We start from the raw sequence: 26,844 nt of genomic DNA, 5'->3' as shown, positions 1-26,844 counted from the left end.
AACCAATTATTTCAATACAGTAGAAATCTGCTCTTTTCATCTTTGCTTCTCCGGTTGATGACCTACAATCAATTTGTAGCTCATAGTAAAGCATTTGAAGGAAATAGAGCTCAGATTGCCATCACAGATAACGTCACACTTCAGACAACAATTAAATTGATTATGGAAGCCAGTTCTAAAAGGTTCCTGTGCAGAACGTGGTTAATGTAGCAGGCCAGGGACTGCTATTCTTCAAAAAGACTGCTTGCAAGGTCGCCCTTGGCTGATGCCTGGGAACTTGGATTTGGGGAGGGTTGCCACCATTTCCTAATTGAAAAAAGGAACTCACTGTGCCTAAATTGTTAGTACAAACAATATGGTTATGCTAAACACCTGCCTCCCTTCTAGAAATTTCAAATTTTGGTGCATGCTAGGCAGACGGTGCCAATTGACCAGCCTCCAATAAAAACCTTGGGCCCTGAGTCTCTGATGAGCTTCCCTGGTAGACATTTCACACGTGTTGTCACAACGCTATGCTGAAAGAATTTAAGCATATTCTGTATGAATGCATGAAGAGTCACATGGAGTTTCCTCCAGGCTTTGCCCCATGTGCCTTTCCCTTTGTTGATTTTGCTGTGTATCCTTCCTCTGTCATAGATCCTGTTCATGAATATAACGATATTCTAAGTCCTATGAGTCCTCCTAGAAAGTCACTGAACCTGGGGGTGTCTAGAGACTTCTAACACACTTTCTTCTCCTTATCTGCACAAACCAAAGAGCATTTATTTTCATAAAATATAATTACATTCAAATTTCTAACTTAAGTTGAGGATAACACTCATGTTGGTAGTTATGAAGTTACTATACCTCTAAATATTTTATTTATTTATACAGTGCATTTTTGTACCTGTTGCCTTCAAATATGGAAACTGTAAATATTATTTGGGGGGCCTAGTACAGATTATGTCTTACTTTCCAAAATCAGTTCTTTGAAGTATGTTGAAAGATGTTTATCCCCAAAAAATAGATTATAAAAAAATTACTGTAAGTGTGACTGTGTCTACGCACATAAAATCGTGTTTATTCTATAATAAAAATGATTCTCTTACTGGAGAGAATTGCCAGTATTTCTTGATCTTGGATGATTGCATTTTTTTTTCAGAATTTATCCATGATTAACACTTTTATATTAAATTTACATAGAGAATGATTCTAAGACTTTGCTGCCTACCTTTCTACCCACCTCCCACCCCCTGAAAGTCTATCTTTAAAATATTCTAGTCCTAGTGAAACCAATGAATCACATTTTTCATATAAAGACTTAAAAATTATGAAAGCAGTTAATAGAAGATACAAGACAGTATACACAGTTTTGTTCAACACTTTAATGAAAAGACAAAATTAAATTAGAAAGTTTCTAAACAAATTACTAAAATAAACAATATAAGGAGAGAAATGTTTTTAGATAAATGAAAGTGACTGGAATCCTTGGCATTGTAAATATAACAATAAAATGTTATGAAAATGAATTTTATGATAGAGCCATAGCCACAAACTCAAAACATATAGAGACAAGACAAGTAAAATAAATGAATGAAGCAGGCTGGCTGGTGATGTTGCCATGGAGAAAGGTGGCCATTGTGTTACCAGATCATTTACTTTGTAAGGAGAAAAAAATGCAGATGCATTTGTGATGTCTCTAATATCTTTAATTTTAGCAGCTAATCCATTCATTTTTAAGCCTGATGTGGAATGGACAAAGCACGTCTGATTGCCAGACCAGGCAGCGTAACTAGAACTTCTGTTGAAAGTTATGGACATTTTAAATGAAGTTTTTTATATGAAATTCCAAAAAATTAGGAAAAGGAAACAGACACACACAGACAGTATTAATAGGCTGCATTGAGATTTTTTTTAACGTATTTTTTATCCTGGCTAGAAAGCATATGTTTTTCCCAAAAACATACTAGTTAAAATGTTTATTTACTCTTTCTTACATTCAGCAAGTCAACTGGCAGGGAACATGCTAAGCCTTGGTAACAGAGGAAAGAGACTATAACTCAAAGCAACCCCAAAGCTAGTTAATGTGTGTTGGCCTATTGAAGTCAGGAGAATACACCTGGGACTAAATGGTGAGCAAGATGGATCAGGGAGGAGTGGAAAAAAAAGTTGGATAAGGGAGAGTATATTGATTTGGGAGAACTCTCCTGGCATCACTAAAGAATTGATTACCCTGGCAAAGATCCCAATAAATTTTGCGAGCATGATTCCAGGAAGAAGCATGGCAAAAGTGAAGACCCATACTAAATGAGGTAAATATGACAAAAGTATCATGAAAGAGAAGATTAAAAGACTCAGAGAATTGGGCGTGATAGCATGTACATACTACCTAAGGCAGAAAACTCACCAGAAGGTTATGTTTTACAAGAGATATCAGAGAACATATCATTTACTAAAGCTATAAGGAACACATTGGTAAGAGGCATGAGCATCCCTATGAAGTTCATTGGAGGCATTCCTCTGCGGTCCAGAACTGAATGGATGAGATGCTGTTATGATACTGGGATCATTCAGAGCAATGGGAATGACAGAACCCTAAAAATATAAAAGAGAGGAGAGATGGTGGAACTTAGACAACACAGTCAAGGTGGAAAAAAAGAGAGACCAGTTTCAGTGGAAGGGGCTTACTGCACTAACTTTCTTCTTCGGTGTTTCCCCCAAGAAAAAAGATCCTCCAGAATCTTGGAGAAGATGCTTCCAGAACTTATGTGAAGATGTAGGTCCGTTTAGTGTAATGAGTGGGCTAGAGTGAATGCTGTGTTGTGCTGCCTAGATCTCTTTCCAGTAATAAAATACTTATTCCCCTAATGGCCTGGAGTGTTGCTGGCTCTCAATATATTGATTTTTATAAAACCTATATAGCTCTCATTGAATCATGAATTTATAGATTATATAAAGAGAAAAATTTCATGTCATTCGATTTGGCATTAGATTTGGAACACTGTTATTTTTGTAATAAACCATGCTAAGAAAAATGTGAATACCTTTTCAGGAAATCTAACACAATACAGAGTAAGCATGTAAGCATAATTTTAACAAACTTGATTTGTTTTTAAATGAGTTTGTGTCATGAAAGCTGAATCTAGATACAAGTATGTTTCTGATAACGAAACTACAAACAAACTAAAAGAAAACAATCAAAAAAAAAAACAAAAAAACTCCACAACAAACAAAACTGAAGCATTAGTAAATTTGGTTAAGAGAGATTAAAAACTTTGGCCTACCAACTGCCATGGTAAGTAGAGTAGCATTGTATGTTTTAGAAAATAAATTGTGCTTGTAGAAAATGTCTTTCTCTTATATAACTTTGTATACATGGCCTGGAAATAATTTTAAAATGTTTTTTCTCATAATGCTTTTACTCCTCTCAACACACTCACTCTTTAACTCCCAGATCCCAGAACTTCTAACCCATATAAGCTTTTACCACTCCCGTATGTCTTGGGTTTTGCTCTTAGATAGCTATCAGATAATACATAATCTTTGCTGGGATCATAGTTGCTAATGGCTAAGACATCAATCTCCATATTGATACCCACAGAAAATGAAAAGCCTTTTAGACAAAAGAGAATGGAGAACCTGAGGAAATGACTGAATGACTGCAAACCTGCCTAGAGGATCTATTATGGCTTATTTTTTCTTGCTCCTACTCCTGGTTTTCAAAAGAGAATCTGGTAATCTACTTCTATTTGAATTATCTACTTGGATTTTGCATGACTTATTCAGTATAAGGTATCTGATGAGACTGTGTATGGGCTATGAATAGAATCAGACAGACTTGGAATTGAACTCTGATATTGCTTCTTACTCAGTATGTGACCCTTGAACCAGTTACATCAACTCTTCAATTTTTTTCTTCTTCAACAATCATACTATTACCTACCTCAAGGAGTTGTTATAAGAATTTAATGAGATTTTTATTTTTATATTTTTATCACAAAGTCTTAACTCAGCATTGGTCCTAGTAAGTATACAAAAGGAAGTTACCCATACTTTGCATTTCTACTCTCTTTGCTTTGACCTCCTGGAGCCAGTTCCTGTAGCCCGTTTCTAACGACCTCTTAGCAGGCTGGGGCCACGTCTAGGTGTTAACTGCCTATCTGAGCAATTTCTTGCTTTGAAGATTTGTTTCAAATCACACTGCAAAATATTGTCGTGATAAATGAATTACAATCAAAACCTGTAATCCAAAGTTCTTAAATTCTGAAAGATTTAGGTATTATTGTCTTCAAAAATTCTTTGAAAAAAAACATTAGGGACTCAATACATATGTCATCAACCTAGCAGTAAGATTTGTTTATAACCTAGTTATAAAACCAGAATATTTTAATAGGTTCTGTTAACACATTCTTGGTTTAACTTTCAACAAAGTCATTATACTCCATAAGATGCTAATATTTATAGAACATATTTAATTTCAAAATAGTTTTATATATTTGATCTTTACATTTATAATCTTTGCACATATAAACATATAGTTTTTGTATATTGATCTTTATATTTATATTCTTTATATTCACAAATTTGATCTTTACAACATACCAAGGTATTATTATATTATTGTCATGTTACAGACAGGAGTGCAGAAATCTTAAGTCACTGAACACTCCACAATGGTGGGGATAATATTGGAGCCATACAACTTGTGCCCTGATAAGGTTTATAAGCCCTATTTTCAAATGAATTTACTTCTCTTTTAGAGTGTAAGAATGATATACTGATAATAAAGGAAATGAAATGTGAGTATTAGACTGAAATGTCTTAATTTTGGTTTCAGAGTAAGGAGTTCAGATTTTTTTAAGTATTTTAGGATATTATGTTTTATATTCTAAAAAGTACACTCCGGCTACAATACAGAGAATGTGAGGGACCGCAGTGAAAAATACATATAAGACTGTTATAGTTGTGCTAAGAGAGATGGGTGAGAGAGAAGGAAAATCAGGATACCGAGTTGTCATAGGAGCCGAGAGTCTTGACAGTAACCATTTACGTTTGGGTCAGAAACACAACTGCAGGGGGGCAAGAGTAGAACAGAAAGTCCATTGTGAGACATACACCTGGACCTTAGTAGATGGGGAGTGCTAGATTCAGGTGTATATCTGTTTACTGCTTATGTGGAGAGGTATTCCTAATTTAAAGAAGGACTTTACGAAGGAAATAAAAATAATTACATCAGGATTACTAAACAATGCTGTGAAATAAAAATAATATTCAATTACAGGTATAAATATAGCAAGCTCTAAAGGATGTAGTTGTATTGGTAAAAATTTCCAGTATCTCCCTGTGTTGGAGTTTTTTCAGTGGATCCTTTTATATTCATTTGCAGGAGCTTTCATTTCTTGTAATCCTAGTTTCTGATGAGCCTCTTGTATGAGGGCCACGCTCTTGTGCGCTGCAGTATGTGCCAGCATGCTCTTCTCTTCTCACTGCTGCTCTTAGGCACCACAGAAAACCCTTCATTGATCAAAGTCCACTTTATTGAAATATCTTTAGCTAATGCATTGCTAATGAAAATTGCTTCCTCAAACATACTCTGAAAATTGCTATTGCTATTCCTGTGTGATGAACTAGGAATGGCTTTTCTCCTTATGTGTGTAACTGCAGTATTCTGCTTTGCGTCCCTGAGGTTTCTCTGCCCCTGTGACTCCCTCCCTGAGCCCACTGTCCTTCCAACTACTCCTGCCCCAAACCCACACACATGCACACACGCACACACATGCACACACATGCACACAAGCACACACTCTTCTGAAATTATGAAGGTTTTATTTGTTCTGTGTCATTTTGTCTAAAAGAATGAATCCACAATTGAGGTCAAGCTGGAAAGTATATTGTTCAAGAAAATAATAGATCTCTGGAAAAATATTAAATATTCTTCTCTGGCTCTGGGACATCTCTGGATTTTTACATTTTATACATCACAAACCTACATTTTCATATAAAAATACAATCATGACTTAAACATGAATAATTAAATGTAATGTGACAGTTTAGTTACTTTTTTACCTATTAATTTTACTTTAATCATAAAATAATACATAATCTAAAATGTTAAATAATTTGTATTATCTGTATGTACAGGATTTTAATTTCAGATAACACTCTTTATCTATATGATGAGGTTTAACTTCATCTTCTTAAGAGTTCTATTTTTTTAAAGTTGATAGTTGATGCTGTTTGTTTTATATATATGCATATATATGGGTGTGTATATATTTAGTTATATCACTTCCCATGGTATACGTATGCTTTGAGTGAGTGGAACAATTCTTAGGATTCATGGATAATGTAAATGTACCTATTATTTAAAATATTATAATCTATTATTTATGTCTATAAATGATCTAGTGGCAATAGTCAAAGATTAATATTTTCAAGAAAATAATTAATAAGTTATAAGTTCCATTGTGTATAATTAATTACAATGTAAAGTGAATAACAGCCATTTTTAAATATTTATGTTTGACAGAGTCTCAGATTTTATTATAATTAGCTTTTGGTACACATTGCACAAAGAAGTTACGTGTATTTTAAAGTACAAAAAAAATGCTTTCACAACACAGTTCTGGAGAGGTGCTACGATTTATTTTCACTGGACCTTAATTCAAGGAAATGCTTAAGAATTCTGTTTCTCTTTCCTACTCTAGCTAATTTCCATTTCTTTAGTTTAAAATCTACTGTTATCTTGAGGAATATAGAAATATCCAAGTATTATCTAATACTTTTCTGAGAATGTTTTTATCCTCTTGGAAAGAAGTGGACTTTAATCACCACTGGCAAATGTGTCGCATTTTCTTAACTACTGTTAAGCTATATGCTGCGAATAGTGCAAAAAGAAATATCAGATCACTTTCTTGACTGGAAACCTCAGAGATATCAACGCATTTTTGACAATGTAAAAAAGCCTCAGGAGCGTTTTTTCCCTCTCAGATATTCCTTATACTTATGATTTTCAGCTCTAAACATAAAAAAGACAAGCCATGATCTTTCTTGCCTCCAAGTACTAAGAAGAAAATGTGTTAAATGCTAACAACTGCTCATGTCAAAGAGTGATGTTAGCTATCCTTTTAGCTTTTAAAATGAAAAGCTAAGACTGTCACAGGCTGTGCTGAGATTAGGAGTCATACAGTGAGTCCAAGTCATCTGCTGGGCTGGGGACTAACATGGACACACAAGCATGAGACTGCAAACAGGTAGAGAAAATGCTGGGCATTAATGAATGTTCCAGCAGGAGGTAAGGGAAACTACACAAAAGGGAAGTGCATTTTCTCTTTTAACAAATCAGCCTATATGTTCCCAGTTAACAACATTGTATACATTTTCATGGCCTGCTTCCTTGTTCATTCTTTGTTCCCTTTTCTGTTTTTGTTGCTTAACCATCCAGCTCAATGTACATGCTTGAATATGTAGCTTAAGAGAAGTATTTGGAAGATAACAATCTCTCCTCTTTGCTTACTGTCTTTTCTGCTGTTTCATAAAATGTGTTATTTTGTATCTTAATTCCCATACCAATCTCCTAACTGCTATTCCATTTTTCTTTGTTTACTGTGTTACGGTGTGACTTTGCTTATTTTTAAACTAGTAGTATGCTCATACCACTAAAATAAAATGCAACAAGCCTCAAAAATTCAATGTCCTTTAGTGGCTGGCTCTATTTCCCTGAATGCAAGTATAAAGTTAAAAAAAAAGTGGTTTGCTGTATAAACATAGGAGGCTGTTGTGTAGACATGAGCCCCTTACCAAAATGTTTATTTTAAGAATGTTAAGTAAGGAAAGTCTTGATCTGTTGGACAGTTTCACTCAGCATGCAATTTCCATAGCAAATGAAGACTTAAAGTTAGATATGTAATATGACCCATGTTTCATGGGGGTGAGAGAGAAACCAAATTAAGCATGAAGAACACATTACTGTAAGTCCTTATCTTTCATGGATGGTGAGGAAGCTATGCAACAGTCTTAGTGAAGTGTTAATGCAAGGACTACATGTAAGTGAAAATATTTAAAAAAAAATTTTCTACCTGATATTTATTTTCTAGTGAAATATAACTTTATTTTCAAATCTACCGGTTTGTGGAACAGAAATTTTCAGCACTTTATCTCATTTTCAAAAGAAAAGTTTCCATCACTGTTTTTCTTCAGTGGTTTTCAACTCAAGGAACTTAGTTAATACTTATATAAAAGCAGGTTATTTAATTTAATATTTGTGTTAATTAGAAAAAATAACTTATTCCTCTCAGCATAAATCACTTTCGATTTTTACTCTCCCAAAGTAAATTCTCTACAATTACTTGTTTAATGATAATGAATTTAATATAAATGAATACATAAACATTATGAGGGTTTTCCTTCACCCTTAATATTAAGCTTTGATCTTGAAGACAGTTCCAATGTTTTCATCATTGTACTTTTCACCATGAGCTGTGATATTTAACTTAAATCCTTTACATGTAGAAGAATGTAAAAATAATAACTGATATTTATTAAGCATTTACTATGTGCCAGATGGAGTTCTAATTATTTACCAAGAATTGATTCACTTAATCTTCCCAAGTCTTAATGTCAATATCATTACTTTCCAACTAATAGAAGAGTCTTAAGAAGAATACAATCATGATGGGCCTATTTAACTTTGCTAAAAAATAAAGAAATTGGATTCATTATTTTTAAATTGGTGGTTTTATTGTAAATTTGACTTCCTCACTGATCTTTAAAATAATAGGGTTAAAGGGTTAGACATTATTTCCAAATGAACTGCTATCCTATAACTGTCAAGTAAACATCTACAGGGAGATGTACTTACCAATTTTAAAGCCTAAGTTGTAGCTTTTGAAACTGAAATAGGCCGCTCAATCAAAGCATCACTCCCTAATACTGGATGGCCTAGCCACTCAGAGGGTCATCTTCCAAAAAACAATAGATAAATACATGGCTTTCTTGGCCAATTCCGAAACTAATCTCTTGAGAAGTATGGCAACTTAATAATAATGGGTCAGTGTGTCATGAAGAAATTTTAGTTCTAAAATAATCTCAGGCCAGATGCAAAAAGGTGAACGTCCAATTAACTCAACCTTCCCCGCTACCATGTATTATGCCTGTGCATCCCCCAGCATCTGTGCCACCCAGGCTGAGGCTGTCCTCCTCAGCATCATTTCAAGTTTTTCTTTCCATCATGTCGTTAAGATGTACTTGACCTCAGTGATATTAGTGATATTAACATTACCATACTCATCTTTCTTTCTTTTTAAAGATAATGCTTGAGCCGAATAGGAAATCTAATGGAAATTTTAGGCCCTGAGATCAGGCAATGGATGACACATTTAAGGTATCTGATACTCTTTAAGTAATATCATTTGTTGCTCCTCAACTCCTATCACCTGGTTCTGAGACGTTTCTGGTAGGTTTCCGTTTGTGACCTGGAGCACGGCAGCGTGGTATAGCTCTAAATAAGTTTTTGGAATTTCTGATCCTCTCATTCAATGGAAATGTAATGAAATTAAAACAACAACAACGTGGGATTGGATTGAAAGTCTTTAAACTTTAAATAGCAAAGCAGGCCAATATGCTGTTCTAATACAGAAGAGCATAAAGTCCTTATGGCATTCTTCTATTGCAACAAATCACTTTTCCCAAATACCAGTAGCCTTCTTTGTATTATTATAAGGTCTGGCCTTGATTTGTTTCACCCTGGGGAAGCTGCTCTCTCTGTATAGGATTAGGTAGAAGATAATCAGAAAGTGGAATAAGCACAGAAGATATTTTCTCCCCCTATAGAAAGAAAAAAATGAGAATCTATCAAGTGATTTTCATGTTTTTTGTGGTTTGTTTGTTATTAAGATTTAAACTTCTTCATTATTTGTTATTTTTTATTAGCACTTATGAGAAAATAAATAATAAATGTTTTTCTCTATGCAACTTGTTATATTGTTTTTGATCAATAAATATTTTTGGAGATTATAATAATTTTAAAAGCAATTTTTTGGAAGTATAGCTAAAAAACAAAGTACTCCTTCTATGTTCCAAAATTTTCAATCAAAATAAGAAGCCCAATTTACCCCTTACCAGCACCTTAATATGATTTCCAAAATGCAAATCTAACTCAGATTGAGAAAACCAGCTGTGAAAGTGTGTTGTGTTGACAGACACTGTGATTTTAGCAATGTAACTTAGTGCGGTTCAGCTTTAGTGACCTTTTAAAGACTAAAATAAAAACATTGCTCTCTGTGGTTTGAATCATTTCAGCGGCTTCAGCTCTTATACTTTACAATACAAACACTTTCAAAACAGAGAAAGCCAGCGGGACTACAAGGTGACAGCAAATTTTAATAATTATAGACCTACTGCCATAACCCATGTTGTAATAATTTGCCAAGGTGAAGAAATATTCAAGTCGGTTACTTTTCCCACATCACCTACTCTCTATTTCTTGCATAAGAGTTTATTTTACTTATGTTTTCAAAGTATAACTGTTAGAACTAATACAAAAGGGGCCCGTATATCTTCCTTAAAGAGGCTATAGAGCATAGAGGCCAAGGGCTGGGATCCCGCCTCAGATGACCTGGGTTCAATTTCTGGCTATATCCCTTACTAGGTTGATCACTCTAGGTCAGATATGGAGTTAGGTAATTTATTTTTGTCTCAGTTTCTTCATCTGTAATATAGCATATGATTGTTGAGAGGTTTAAACCAATAACATTTGTAAAGTTCTTAGACTTCTACCAGACCCAAAGTAAGCGCTCAATATATATTATTGAATTATTATTTTCTCGTCATTAATCATAAAATCAGATTCTAAACATAGTTTATGAACTCACTAAACTACCCCTCCCTGCCTGACTCTAATGATTTCAGTCATGGGTTACTTATTTAGATAGCTGAATTTTTACTCAACCCAATGATGCAGTCAATTTGACAATAAAGATTTTTGATATTACAAATTTATATTGGTGTTTGTATATTTGTATGATTGTGGAATAGGCCTCTTATGGGAGGGAGTATCAGAAAAAAAATCAAAAAATAAATTAAATAAAAAACACTAAGGATACCATTATTTCTTGTAACGTTAAGTTCTTTCAGTAAATTCATTTCATGTCTCCTCCTGTCATAACCACCTAAAGTTTTTCTCTCTTGTGACTCACACTGTCAGTTCAACACCAGATAAAAAGTCACAGTTTTGGTTTATCACTTGAAAAAACATTGAGACGAGAAAACAACAGTGTCTCATGAGATGACTGCCTTTTACATTATGCCAAGAAGATAAAGGCTTGCATGTTTATGATAAGTTAGTATAGATCTGAGGGCTGTACTTTTAGAATACGTGTAGTGAAAGAGCCAATTAAAAATGCTGTAAACTCGCATGTGTTTACATAGTTGCCTAAGCTGAAAGACTTCACTATTGATTAAAAGCAAATGTGAACAGAACACTACTTCTTCATTTAAAAATGCCTTTTGAATTAAACTGGCTTTTTTTGACAACTGGCAAATAACAGGAAATAATAGAAAATAATCAACACTTTACATGTAACGGAAAAACAATTTGAATAACAGTGAGATTCTAATCCGAAACCGTGGGGCCAGGAGAAAGCAGCACCACATGTTGGAAAGAACTACCCTAAATGAATACTTTATGCTAAAGGAAAATACTTTGGCAGCTTTAAAAAAAAAAAACACCTGAACTAACCGTACACTTACCATTTGGTCTGGCAATTGCGCTCCTAGGCATTTATCCCAGAGAAATAAAAATTTATGTCCACACAAAAACCTTTGCAATATTGTTTAATTGTTTATGGAAGCTTTACTTATTATAGTCAACAACCAAAATTTCCCTCAATATATAAATAAACTGTGGTATATCCATACCGTGATATACTACTCAACAATAAAAAAGAATGAAATATTGATATACATAACAACTTGATGGATCTTGAGGGCATTCGGTTGAATGAAAAAACCAACTCAAAAGATCACAGATTATATGAATCCGTTCACATAACATTTCAAAGTGACAAACTTATAACAATGGAAAATAGGTTAGTGTTTGAGTGGGTAAGAATGTTGCAGAGGAGCAGGGGAGGTGTGACTATAAAAGGGTAATAGAGAGATCTTCATGGTAATGGAACAGCTTTGTGTTTTAATTGCAATGGTGGCAACCCAAATCTACACATGTGATAAAGTGATGTAAATCTACACACACACACAAACTTTTGGGAACTAATTAGTAAGAATTATAGTGGATTATTCATTTAGTGGTCTTTTGAGTTGTATGTAATGATTCCTTTTTTAAAATTACAAATCAAATATTTTATAAACACACCTCGTGTATTTTTTCACTGTGTCATGAGAATCTTACTCTGATAATAGGTAGCACAGATTACCCTGGTGAATTGATGGCAGAACTATTTCACAATTGAGGGATTATTTTTGCAAAATTTTTAAGTATTTGAAGAACATTTTAATCAAAAACGACCAAGGACTTGAGTCTATATTTGCTTTAATTATATTAAACAAATTTAATTAATAACATTAATAAAATTAAATAATGAAATTGATTCTACATATAAAATGTTTTCTACAAATTTTTAAAGAAATAATATGTTAAAAATAAATCCTAAAAAGTACTAACCTTACTTAATTGATTTGTTCAATCATTGAGTCACTCTACATTGGTTTTAGGCCCTGGGGCAGAGAGGTAACTGAAACATAGATTATTTTCCTCTCAAACACATGCAGACTAGAAAATCAATCTAAAATCAATTTGATGAATAATAGGAGTGGGGAAAATGTTGCTTTTAAATCATCAAGTAAAAACTCCTTCTCTTTGGGTGACTCGCTTGCTTTGGCTTCTGTGACATTATTCTGGCTGGTTCTCCACTGGCCTCCTCTTCACAGACTCCTCTTCAGGCTGGCTGGGATACTTCATTCCACAGCATTCTGTCTTGATTTCTTTTCCCTCTTCCACACAGTCTCCTTGGGAAATGTACTACACTTCTGTGACTTTGATTATGAGCCACATGTTGGTGACTCCCAGATATATGTTACAGCTTACAGCTTTCTCTAGAGTTTTAGTTGGATAAATTCAATTTTTACTTGGATTACCTGGAAGCATTGCAAGCGCAGCACAATTAAAACCAAACCATCATTTCGTCTGTCCTCCCCACAGCCCAGATATGCTCCTTCTATGGTGTTTTCCATTCTGTGAATAACATCACAATCCACCTAGGTGTCTATTCCAGCAACTCATCCTGCTCTCTTTCCCCATCCCTGAAGCCCACTCATATCAAACAAAATCTAGGTACCATTGAGTCCTTTTTGAAGCAATCACTTTATCTCCACTCTCATTGCTGCTATGCTGACTGAGACTACGTCATCTCTCAATAGGATTTCTAAACAAAAAATCCTCTAATTGGTCTCAATACTTTTCTCTAGTTTATTATTCACACCACATCAGACTTTCTTAATGTATTTGTAAGAAAGTCACCATCCTATTCTACATTCCTTCGATGGCTTCCCAACTTCTGATAGTAATGGTTTATGATGCTCTGTAAGATGTGGTTTCTGTCTTCCTCTCAACTATTATTTCTTCCATTTTCTCTTTTTATATTATATGATCTAGCCATACTGTTTTCTTTTTCAATATCTCAAGTGGGTCATACTCTCTCCAGATTCTGTGTGTGTAACATTGTCTCTGCAAAACTTTCTTTACCTTCTCAACTCTCATTTGGAGCACTCCTACCCATTGTTCAGTCCTCTAGGAAATTTGCCCCGGACCCCTATGTTTAGTTACTTGCTCCCTATATTTGCATCCAGTATTTCTCTTCTCATATATTTTTATTTGGATATCACATTGATTTAAAAATATTGGCCCATACTGTTGGAAGCATTTAAGAATTTTGGCCCATGGTGATGATAATGGTAATAATAATATCATCATCTGATAATTTCGAGGTTCTTTATACGTGAGATATTATTCAAAACCATTTGTTATTTCATTTTATATATTGTATCTTGATTAAAAGCATATGTGCAAATAATTTAAAGTTTCAAATAGTTGCACTGGGTCCCCTGATTCTGCCCATATTTCCTCTTCGCCTGAACAACAATTTTTAACCCCTTAGCTGCTCATTTGTGTTCATCTTCATTTTTGAAAATTATATGCTTGTGCTTATGCTGTTGCTTCTTGAGTTTTCAATGTTTAGATTTAGCTATGAAATTCATCTTGGGATATGAAAATGTATCTCTATTTGTCTTCCACTTCTATAAATACAGGCAACTTTTCCATCTTCCAAAATTCCTGATATAATTATATTGTCATTTTATTTACATTGCTGCCCCATAGTTTTATTATTATGACTATGTAAATGCTATTTATAGGTCATCCGTACAGAACATTATTTTCACTGGAAATAAAAATTTATTTTTTCTCGTTTTTCTGTAAAATCGTCACTAATATGAATGCAAACTTTGCATACATTGTTTAATGTCTCAATATGCTCAAGTACACAAGATATTCAATGAATTTTAAAAAGTTTTTGTGTTGAGTGAACTCTTTTAATCTGGATATTCCTTTTTTCAGTTCTGGGAAATTTTCTTGAATTATTTTTTGATAATTTCTTGCTCTCAGGTTCTCTGTTTTTTTTTTTTTCTTTTGCAAATGATTTTATCCAAATATTAGACCATCTGGACTAGACTTTTTATTTTATTTCCTTCAACGTCTGTGTTACATCCTTTTCCTATTGCTCTATTTTACAGAATATTTCCTTAACTTCTAAACTTTATCTCAAGGTTTCTGTTTTGTTTGGTATAGTTTTTACCATGGTCTTTTTTAATAGCCCCAAACCAATTTTGTTCTCTGAATAACTCACTTTTTTTTTTTGCTGAGGAAGAATCACCCTGAGCTAACATATATGCCAATCTTCCCCTATTTTTTAGTATATAGGTCACCAGCACAGCGTGGCCGCTAACAGAACAGTGTAGGTCCATGCCTGGGAACCAAACTTGGGCCACCAATGCAGAGCATGCTCAACTTAACCACTAGGACACCAGGGCTGGCCCTGAATAATTCACTTTTATAATTTTCAGTTTGACTCCATCTGTGGCATTTTTCTTTTTCAGGATAGTCATGATAGTTCTGAATTTTTCTTCTCTCTGCAAAAATCTGTCTTTCCTGCTTATGACAGTTTTTCTATATCTTTCATGATAGAAGTTTCATCAAAAGTCTGATGATCCTTGGCTTTCTGTTCACCTCTCAGAGTGCATCATTAAGAATGTCATTGAAAACTCTGAGTAAGTTTGTTATCTGTACCCTTCACTAAGGATGGACTCATTGGATTTTTTCACTGGGAAAACCCCAATAGAGAAGCACTAGAGAAGAACCAGTCATTGTCCTGCCAAAAGAATTCTGACTGTGAGGATTTGGGAGCCTCCCAGTGGAAGAAGATTGAAGGTCTTAACATTTACAATGAGTATGTTCGCTTGGTCTCCCTGTTATCCATACATTTCTTCTGCCACTCACTAACCTCAGGGTTCTCCAGTCTGGCAATCCCCTATTTTACAACCTCTAGTGTTCCCCTCTCCTGATGTTGCACTGAATGAAAGCCATTGAAACCTTGGTAATAAATAAAAGATTTTACGTTTGCCCTATTTTTTAGTTCTAATTCACATCCACTAGCAGAGCTACCTGAAAATCTCTAAGTTTTTCAGGGGGAATCCATTGAGTAAATGCTGATGTCGTTGTTGTTTTTCCCTTGGCTTCCAGCTGTACCTGCCCATAGAGTCAGTATCCAAAATTTTGAATCTGTCATGACTCACTCTTTGCCCTTCCAATTTTTGAAACTTTGCTATGGTCTCCTCTGCTATTCTCTTTGCGCCTTCCAGTTTGTGCTTCCAGTTTGCTGCATTTTTACTGCAGTTTGGGAGATAGTGAAATAAAATATGTGTGTTCAACCTGTAACTTTGTGTCTATAATCTTGTTTAACCTTCATAATAACCCTATGAAATTGGTACTATTTTCATCCCCCTTTACACATTACAGAAAAGGGAGCACAGGAAGGTCATTAATTTTCTCGAAGTCCCAAAGCTAGGAGTGGGAACTTCAAGGCACAAGAAGAAATTGAACTTAACATTCGTGGATCTTAGTCTTTACCAGAGGAATGAAAAGTATCTTCCCCTATCTCTGATCAATATCAGATCACTCTTGCTTGTACAGAGGGCTCAACTGGTCATCCCAGCCACTACTAATGATAGAGGTTAGCGCTCAAGATGAAATCTATTTGCCATCTGTGATGGTAGCTCAGAATCCAAAGAGAAAAAAATAATGGCCAAAATTCACTGGGCATTCTGTTGTGCCAGATAATTTGCATATAATTTCAAATTTTCAAAACAATTCTGCAAGATCAATACTTTCCCCCCTCAATTTATGGATGAAGAACCTTAAGTTAGGAAAGGTTAAATAATTCATGATATGTTAGATTCATGTAAATTTATAGTTTGTAATACAATGTAGCAGTTTATTGTCAGGTTCTAGAGTCAAATATAACTGTGTCTGAATCACAGCCCTGCCATTTACCACCTGATCTGGCTCCAGTTCCTTATTGTCCTATGAGTTAGTGTTCTCAAATATAAAATGAGGATTATTGAAAATGACAGCTATTCTAAATAAAAATTAATTATGTCACTATGTGTAATTTTTTAATGTTATTCACTGACGTATCTCAAGCCTCAGGAAGAGTGTCTGATGAATTGCATTGTGTGTGCATGCACACGTGTGTGTGTGTACATGTGTGTAATTAAGGCATATAAAATATAGGTATATTGTTTTAACACAATGTATTTAAAAGATTGCTATTGCACACAGAGATATGTGTCTCTCCTCTGTTATATAAGAACTCAGAAATGGTAGTTTCAAAAACTGTTAGCTTCTCAGAATAAGCATTCATGAATCTGAAATGCCATCCCCCTAAATATTGTGCCACATCCAAAGCCTCAGTCATTCTGTGAATGGTGATCAGTGAGAGAGGGAAGCATTAGCTTTATTGCTAGCCATATATTACAGCAAGGCAGGTGGCAAAGCACCTGCCACCAGAGCTTTCCAGCCTGTCCCTCTCACACTTGCGAGGCTTATGAAAATTAACCAAAGCACAAATGTTTCAGCAAAAATGCACTCACACTCTATTTAAAGACACATTTAGCAACATGCTTCTGGGGAAATTTTTTCAAATAATTATAATGAAAATGTAAAATAAGAACACTTGAACCTTGTCACATATTCATTCGTGTTTAAATTCATTACATCAATCTCGATGTGTAGGCTTTCATAAGATATTTGTTACCCAAAAAATATGTCTATACACATGTATATGTATACATATATTATGTATATGTGTGCCTATATATATAATTTCCATTTGGAATGACAGAAGGAAGGCATTTATTTGGAAACTTGGAGTTACTATTTTCTATTACTTTTGTGATCCACACGGAAAATGACATATTTGGCCAATTCTATCTCCATCAGCAGATAATTCTATTGAGGAGAAAGTATTAACAGTGAAAGATTAAACAATGATAAAGGAAAATCGTTAGGATAGAGAGAAAAGTCTTAAACCGGACAGATTTTTTTCTCTTCTAGAGAGACATAAAATTAAAACTTTCCTTCAATGGAATAGTACAGAATAGAAAGCATTCACAGACGTTTGCCGGCATTTGATCACAGCAATTTTAAATAAATAGGATGTCAGTGCTGGATATCTTTCTGGATCCTGAAGCCTGTGCAAGTGCAGACAACGAGATTGAGAGCATCCTGCCCTAAGCGTATAAACAATGCAATCAGCCTGAGAAGCAGAAACGGACAGAGCTGACGAGGGACACAGAACCAGAACAGAGACGGAAAGGTTATGCCTCCTCTCGTGACTCCTCAGTTTCCCCTGGATATACATTTTGCCATTTCTCTAATGATAAAGGAATGGAAACTGAGGAAAGACAACCAACATTTGTAGCTACCAATTCCCTTTTATGAGTGATTATGTATCACCGTTTCCTTTTAATAGTTGAGGAAACTGAGACTAATATCTACCTGACATTAGATGGCAAATCATGGTTTTAAAATAGTTCTTGCCTCTAAAATTCCTGCTTTTTCCAAACATTGTTCTGCTTTTGTATCTCACAAATATTTAGCAACCCAGAGTAATTTTTGGATCGCATTTAAAAGGAAAAATTTGGATCCTCAATATTATATCTCAATTTCAAGTTTGAGGAAAACTAATTTAAGAAATTGTCTTTTCTTGAAAATATATCTTAATTGTAAATTATAAAAACCTGTTTCATTTTATATAAGAAAATGACAAAAATCAAAATTAAATATATACATGTGTGTATATGTGTAGTGTACGCATATGTATATATGTATGTGTGTGTATATATGTTTTTCAAATAATTCTTGAAACATCGAGAGTACAACATAGCCCCAGTTGAGAGACTCTGCACCCGCCATGATACCATATATTTTTGTGTTAATACAGGAACCAAGTTGTAACAACTGATAATAATTAAATCACGGTTTATATTAACTTTAGAACTGCAAACAATCTATTTACATTGCATAGATTATATTCCTTTTAACAAATAACAGTCATAACCTCTCTAAAATCCAAAATTTAAAGACTTCTTTAAAGAATTTTTAAAGACAATTTTATAAACTGGGTGACATCAACCAACACTATTTCTTTTTTAATTGAGATATAATTGACATATAACATTGTATTAGTTCCAGATGTACAACATAATAATTTGTGTGAAATGATCACCACCATATGTCTAGTTAACATCCATCACCATACATAGGTACAATTTTTTTTTGATGAGAACTTTTAAGGTCTACTCTCTCAGCGACTTTCAAATATGCAATACAGTATTATTAACTGTAGTCACCATGCTGTACATTACATCTCCAGGACTTACTTATTTTATAATTAAAAATTTGTTCCTTTTGACCCCCTGCACCCATTTCACCCACCCCTTACCCCGCCTCTGGCAACCACCATTTTGTTCCCTGTGTCTGAGTAGTTTTTTTTTAGAGTCCACATAAATGTGAGGTCACATGGTATCTGTCTTTCTCTGCCTGACTTATTTCATTTAGCATAGTGCCCTCAAGGTCCATAACCAACACTATTTCTTGACCTTGACCTAGTCCTAGGAAAATAAACCAATTCTGTGTACTATTAACTGATATTCATTAAGTTGTTATTTAATCAGCTTATGATCAAGAAAGTCTGTTTTACTTTCAGAAAATTTGTGTACAGCTCATCATAAGAATTTAGCTGCAAAAGATTTCCGAGAACAATGTATTTAAGTAACTGGTCAATTTATATTACTAAACATTTGCTTGGGGGGAAGATAAGGTTTTCTGGGCAAGAGAAAAAGGACTCTTAGGTGAAGGACACCACAGTGCCAAGCTACTAAAATGATCTCTACTGTGAGGACCTCTTGACCAGTATGTACACAGGAAGCCTGAAATCCCCCCTCAGAGCTTCCTTCTAGCTCACCCGCATTGCATCTAAACACCTTCTCTTTTCACAATAGCCAAGACTTGGAAGCAACCTAAGTGCCCATCAAGGGACGAATGGATAAAGAAGCTGTGGTATATATACACAATGGAATACTACTCAGCCATAAGAAACGATGAAATCCAGCCATTTGTGACAACATGGATGGACATTGAGGGTATAATGCAAAGTGAAATAAGTCAGAGGGAGAAGGTCAAATACCGCATGATTTCCTTCATTAAGTAGTAGATAATAACAACAATAAACAAACACATAGGGACAGAGATTGGATGGGTGGTTACCAGAGGGGAAGGGGGGAGGGAGGAAGGTGAAAGGGATAATTTGGTACATGTGTGTGGTGATGGGTTGTAATTAGTATTTTGGTGGTGAACATGATGTAATCTATGCAGAAATAGAAGTACAATGATGTACACCTGAAATTTTTACAATGTTATAAACCAATGTTACTGCAATAAACAAAAAATTAAAAAAAAATAAAAAATAAAAAAAAATAAAAAGCCTGTCAATTTCAAAAAAATAAATAAATAAATAAACACCTTCTCTTTTATTCTCATTTGTTTATATCAGATTCCTGCTTTTTAATTTTATTTTCTTTAAAGTTATTTCTCTTATCCTTCTATGCTTCTGGTTTTATACCTTTTACGTTACCTATTTCCAGTAAAAGAGAAAGAAAAAAACCCTCTCTCTGTAACATAATGATGTAAAAAATAGGTGCCGCTAGATAAAATTGAAAAAGAGAGCCCGTGGGACGTAGCAGGTTCTATGCTCTGAAGTTCACTGTATAGACAGAGAACTACATAAGCACTTTTCGTTATCTGCTTTCACTAGGATTTGAAAAGTAGATTTCATAGGGGGAAGAGGCTCTATAAACTCTATGGCATAAGAGAACACAGTCGGGCTACATTTTTTTTTAAAGGCTTTAAAATTTAAAAATAGGTGTTTTTTTACACAAAGAAAAATGTATTGCATAGTCATACCATACTTGCAATGCAATTTATACTTGACTGTTTGGCCCTAACTCGAATTTAAGCACCTAATCAGTTTTGGTTTTACTTATTTTACTAAATTCCCTCTACTTCCAGAGCAGGAATTTTTTTTCAGTTCTCCCTTTTATTCTCCCCAGTAACAGAGACTGGCTCAATTTAACCAGATAAAGTCCATTTCCTATGTGTTACCTGGATGTGCCCTAAATAACGCTTTTCTTAGTCTTTAGGCCCTAATGCTCAAAGGAATGTGTTGTCTTTCTCATCAGCACCTCAAGAATCTGAATTAATTCACTTACAATGACTAGCAGATGATTTTCCCCTTCCTCTTTCTAGGGATGTATCAATTCATTAATAGAAAAGTTCTACTGCTTGTGAAAGTTTGGAAATTTCTGACTCTGCTCAAACAATGTCTTGAAGACAGACCTTCTGGTCTGTCAGGATGAAGCCTCTTTAAATGGCCTCCTGGCATGTTCATAAAAGAGACACAATTAAAATGTATGGAATAATTGGGATTTACAGGTCTCAAGGCAGTCTGGAAGTCATCAGATTGTTCACTCGGCTCATTCCTTCATCAGGATCTCTAATTCCTATAAGCGTTTTGTATAAAACGTCCACTTTAGTGTAGGAAATTTTTTATAAGTAAACACATACTTCTAAAATATATACTTTGTGAACCTTGGAAAAGGGATAATTAACATCATTTGCATTATGAAACTATTAATTACAATTTTAATATTGATCTGAAGGTGTGTTTGCATCTGCAGTAAAATATGCATTTTTTAACTTAAACTCACTAGCTGAGCTGATCTGAGTTCATCGTAACTAACAGCCAAGTTTTATTTCTGATTCTTCAATGATAATCACTTTAATTAGTTGTATGCAATCCAAATGCTATATTTTGTGTATTTTCAATAATATATACCTATAAAATTACTGTATACTTTTTGCCCAAACAAAAAAAGTGTATATTTCTACAATTAGGCGTTCTAATACTTCTCTTGAATTGATTAAAACATAACATTACACAATCATTCATATTCTGTGACAATTTCAGTTACTTAATATTGAGAATACGCTGGTAACATAAAAATATATATTTCTCCTCTATACAATGTGCGTCTGAGTGAGCATTCTTTCTTTGCCATTCAGCAGTTCTGTGATACATAATTCATTCTCTGTGTCCCATCAATTCCCATATAGGTTTGCTATAGCCAGATTTATGATATGAGTTTAATGGCTTCTAGAAGCTAGTTTGCCAATGTCGTGATTATAGGAATGGCTTCATGGGAATTTTATATTCCCTGAACACCTGCTAATATGTTGGAAAATGCAGTCTGTACTAAGTTTGTTTCTTGACAAGTGGGGAGGAAGAATATAGAATAATGGAAGAAATTATATGAAATATTTATTCCTTGGTCATTCTGGAAAATGTCTCAACTGTATCAAAACTAATATAGAGATCAGGGAAGACCTTTGAATTCTACGTTAACTTATGATACTGCGGAGAAATAAAGCCGATGAGCAGAAAGAAACAGAGAGGTGATTAAAAAAATGCCATCCACTTGAATTTATAAAAGTTACTTCTCTTTTATAATTTCACCTCAAGATTCACATAATAGAGGATACAATGGATCCCAGGCTTGATTTATTTTCTTAATGGTGTCTGTGTGTGTTTGTGTGTGTATGTGTGTGTGCCTGTGCATGAATGTGTGTGCTTTGTGGATACAGCCAGGAGCTGAAATTCCAAGGATTTGGAAGCTGGATATGATTCCTCCAACAGCTCTCAATTTTCTCAAAAGGAATAGTCACCTGTGGACAGAGGCTGTGAAAAGGAGTGAGAGCCAGAGCAAACTGATCAGCTACTGTACACTTCATCACAACTCCATCCTCTGTCTCATTCCTTTTGGAATCTCACTCTTTTCTAACTTCAAGTAGTTTATGATCATAATCCTAGCTGTTACATGATGTTTTAAGTATAATTAATCTGTGTTACAGACGATTTGCTCACGGAAATTTATTTTGCCTCAAATTGGACATCCTGTGCATTTCAAAATTCTGTTTGACAGATGTAAAACCACTTGATCCTTGAGAGTACCTATAGAATTTATATCCTCTGCTTTCTTCCAATTTACAAACCTTTCTCTGATATCACTGATAATGCTCTCATTGATCTCCAGATCATACACCTTCCTACAAGTTCCAGCTACTGAATTTTAGACTTTATACCCATATATAATATTTACGACATATATCCTTTAATCTCTTCTCCCACAATCACCAACTTAAATTTACAAAAAATTTACTGATTTTTCCTATTCAAGATTCCCCAAATTATTAAAATAGGGATTTTTATTCCTTGATGTTAAATCTTGGGCTAAACACAATTTTATGAGTTTCTAGAACTTTTCTTTTTACTAACCTTCATTGTATATTCACGTTAGTAAAAAATATTTTGAATAAGTTGACAGAAAACAACTTTAACTTAGAAAACCAGGAGAAAAAGATTTAATATCCACATTAATATCAACATTACCTTTAATTAAATTGATAAAGTTTTGTTATTAAATAATTAAATAGATATTGCTCACTGAGTATTGCTATGAGCCAGGTAGTATGTTAAGCACTGTATATATGTTATCTCATTAACCCTCATGTCAATGCTATGAGTTAGGCATTACAATCTTTAAGCTACCAAAGCATAAATTAAAACTCAGGCTAAATTATTTGTCCCCGTCATATGGCTGGTAGGAAGGGAAGCTAAGATTAGAGGCCAAGCAGGCAGACTCTTTCTTTCCATCCAATATACTTTCTCAGCCAATAACCCACATTACTGGCTTCACACATAAGATGCCATGTCCTTCATGGACAAGACTTCAAAATCGGGGTTGTGGGAAGGATTATTAAGCCCATAGTGACTTCCAGTCTTAAAAAAAAACAAAAAAAACAGACAAGGTGTGGGCTTAATGTTGACTTCAAATACCCTTTAGTCTACAATTGGCTAAAAGATCTGCCTGAGCTCCTGGACACCATTGTGTCCTCACTTATATAGAGCTTCAGAATGGTTCTTGTTGATTTCTGCCCTCCAGACTTCTTGGAGCAACTTTCTTGACTGAAATTTTACTACATCAGCAGATGTATTTTCTCCATATCTACTAATCATTTCTCTTCATCCTTGTCACCCTTGTCAGTGTGATCCTCGCACCAGGTGCTGGCGAGAAAGTAGTGAACAAGGCTTTGAGGTAGGTCTTAGGTCTCTTGTTTGCTAATTAACACAGTAACAGTTATTTAAAAAGAGACAAAGATGTTGCCAGAAGAGAGAGCAGTGGAATGACAGGAGGAAAAATAGGGTGAGTGCATAGTAGAGCGGCGGAGCGGGAGATGCTGTCTATGAGTAGTTTAATTGTCATGGTATTGCTCCTCAACACTCCATGCCTTTCCATAATATAACATTATCCCTGATCTTACCATATTTTCCTTAGAGTTAGTAACTGGATTTTTGTTTCCAAATTTCCGTGTAATATTAATAATAATTATCGGCATTTATTTAACATTGCACAGGGCACACATCTATAGTGCTTTATAGTAACTGTGCTTACCAAGGGTTTTACATAAGCAACAGCTCCAGATGGATCTAATTTTTCTATATTTTACTTTGAAGAATCTTAAAAGCAATCTTAGGAGGTGTTATACAGAAACCTTTAAGTTTCCAGACCTTAAAAGTAAACACACGTATGTCCCACGAGGCAATGTTAGAAAATTACATATTCTGAATGTCAGTTCGCACGCTGTCAAGTTCAGCCAGCTTTCAAAATATCGCATATGTTCTTTTCTAGTAAGAAATACACTGACATTAAAGTCATGTCAGACTCTCCAGAAAGATAACAAGAAAAAAATACAAGATAATTCAGTTCTTTGGCATAAAATGATAAATGAGTCATGCCGAAAAGTGGGCAGTTACATCACATAAAAAGATAACGACTAAAAGCTTTCCAAATAGCCATCTGACTCAAGCCAAGTAGGTGGTCGGCATGCTGGTTTGGCAGAATGCGTGGCTGATTGCCAGAGTGTTTTTCAGCAAAGCAGCTATTCATTTCACCTGCAAAATCGGCAGTTAACTTCAACGTTGCACATAATGAAAAACAAGCCAATGGCTATTTTTAGGCTAAACTAATCAACAGGGACTACTAGTAAAATCATAGCACCTTTTTTCTTTATGGAAAACACCTTAACAGATAACGTTTCTGTTCTATGACATTTTTTTTTACTATTCATTTTGTGCTTTTTGATTTAAATTATATCAGACAAATGAAATGTAGCTTTCTATAGTAGTAGTATGACCATTTTGGGTTCTGGTGAGGTTTTAGGCCTGAAATACATTATGTCTTTTCTAAATGTATTTATATTATTTTGTATGTGTGTGTATATGCATCTAATATTCCTTTCACTTAATTTTTTTTTTTTTTTTGTGAGGAAGATCAGCCCTGAGCTAACATCCGTGCTAATCCTCCTCTTTTTGCTGAGGAAGACCAGCTCTGAGCTGACATCTATTGCCAATCCTCCTCCTTTTTTTCCCCCCAAAGCCCCAGTAGATAGTTGTATGTCATAGTTGCACATCCTGCTAGTTGCTGTATGTGGGACGCAGCCTCAGCATGGCCGGAGAAGAGGTGCGTCGGGGCCCGCCCGGGATTCGAACCCAGGCTGCCAGCAGCGGAGCGCTCGCACTTAACCAATAAGCCACGGGGCCGGCCCTCCTTTCACTTAAATTAACCAATTTTATTTAATACTTATTACCAGTTTTATATAATATTTACACTCATTAGTATATAGAAGATAGAATGAGAAAATAATACTTGAAATAGAAACATAAATCTGTGAATAATTTCACATGTTGTAATATATACATATATGTATTTATATATATATATGAAAAGTATGGATGTAAAAACACAGCATAAAGATTGAAGCAATACTTAAAATACATCTTAGCACTTTAACAGAAAAATTTGTTAATAAGTAATAAAACAATATATTAAACAACATATATTACAATTACAAAACACACATACAAAAATAATAATAAAGAGTGCAAATGGCTCCTATTCCTACTTGAAATATATATATGTGAGTATACAAATATGAAATATTATTAGCATTCATATTTTACTCTATATATATGTAATAAATAAACCTGCATTAAAATATGAATGCTAATATTCCCCAGATTTCCCCATTAAATTTGTTTTAATGTTCATAATATTCATTTCTAATAGACTCTTGCAGAAGGATAGAAAAAACCGTCATCTCAAAAAGTCATTTGTAAAAGTTTACATATGATGGAGGAGGTGATTTAACCAGTTAATAGAGATAATTTAGAAAATCACTATGTTTATATAAATACACATGTTTGTTTCTTGTTATTTCACTAAGAATTTTTGAGTTCTCTCAAACAGAAAGTCCAAGGCAATATACCTGTAATATATAATATACAGTAGATGCAAACATTATCCTAAATATGTGTTTCTTTGCGTGTGTCTGCTTGAATTCTTGTACTCATTAAAATATTAGATACAGTTTATAAAAACATAAAATCAAACATTTAAAATTCACTTATAAATAAGACTGTCAAGTCCATGCCATCTATTCTAGTAAAAATTATGCCTACATTTTTTTTAATAGTAGAGTAACTTAAGCTGCCTGTGCTCTAACCTAAGAAAGTCTTTCAAATGACTAGGGGCAAATAATTTTCCATATGTAAAAATTTAGTTTTAGAAAGCCAAGCCTTTATTTATTACAATAGCAAAAGAATAAAACACAAATTTATGGCTTTTCAAATAAGTACACATTCTAATAAAACAATTTTTATTACTCCCAGTGGAGATACAATGGTTGTATTTACATCAGAACTGAGGTATGGTGTGGAATAAAATGCCGTGAGTAACCTACCAAGGGGGATATGGTAAGAATCGAAATTTTAGGCAAAATTTGCAATAGCTCGATTGCATGAGTTCCAACAACTTTTATGATAAGTTCTTTTTCCTGGAGGCTAGCTATTACCTTTACTCATCACTCCCTGTATCACTAAAAATATTAATATTATCATATTATTCTGCTTTATTGACATGAAGAATACATACATGTGCACATTTCTATGAAACTGAAGGAATATATATATAATTTGAGATACCTTGATTGCTGTTAGTTCATATGTACTAATTATTCTGTAATCGTTACTTTTCTCTTTGGAGTAGCAGTAAATCTAAACG

This window comes from Diceros bicornis, chromosome 10 (assembly GCF_020826845.1).
Source record: "Diceros bicornis minor isolate mBicDic1 chromosome 10, mDicBic1.mat.cur, whole genome shotgun sequence".
NCBI lineage: Eukaryota > Metazoa > Chordata > Mammalia > Perissodactyla > Rhinocerotidae > Diceros > Diceros bicornis.
The sequence above is the reverse complement of the archived record's forward strand: the minus strand, read 5'-3'. Positions refer to the sequence as shown.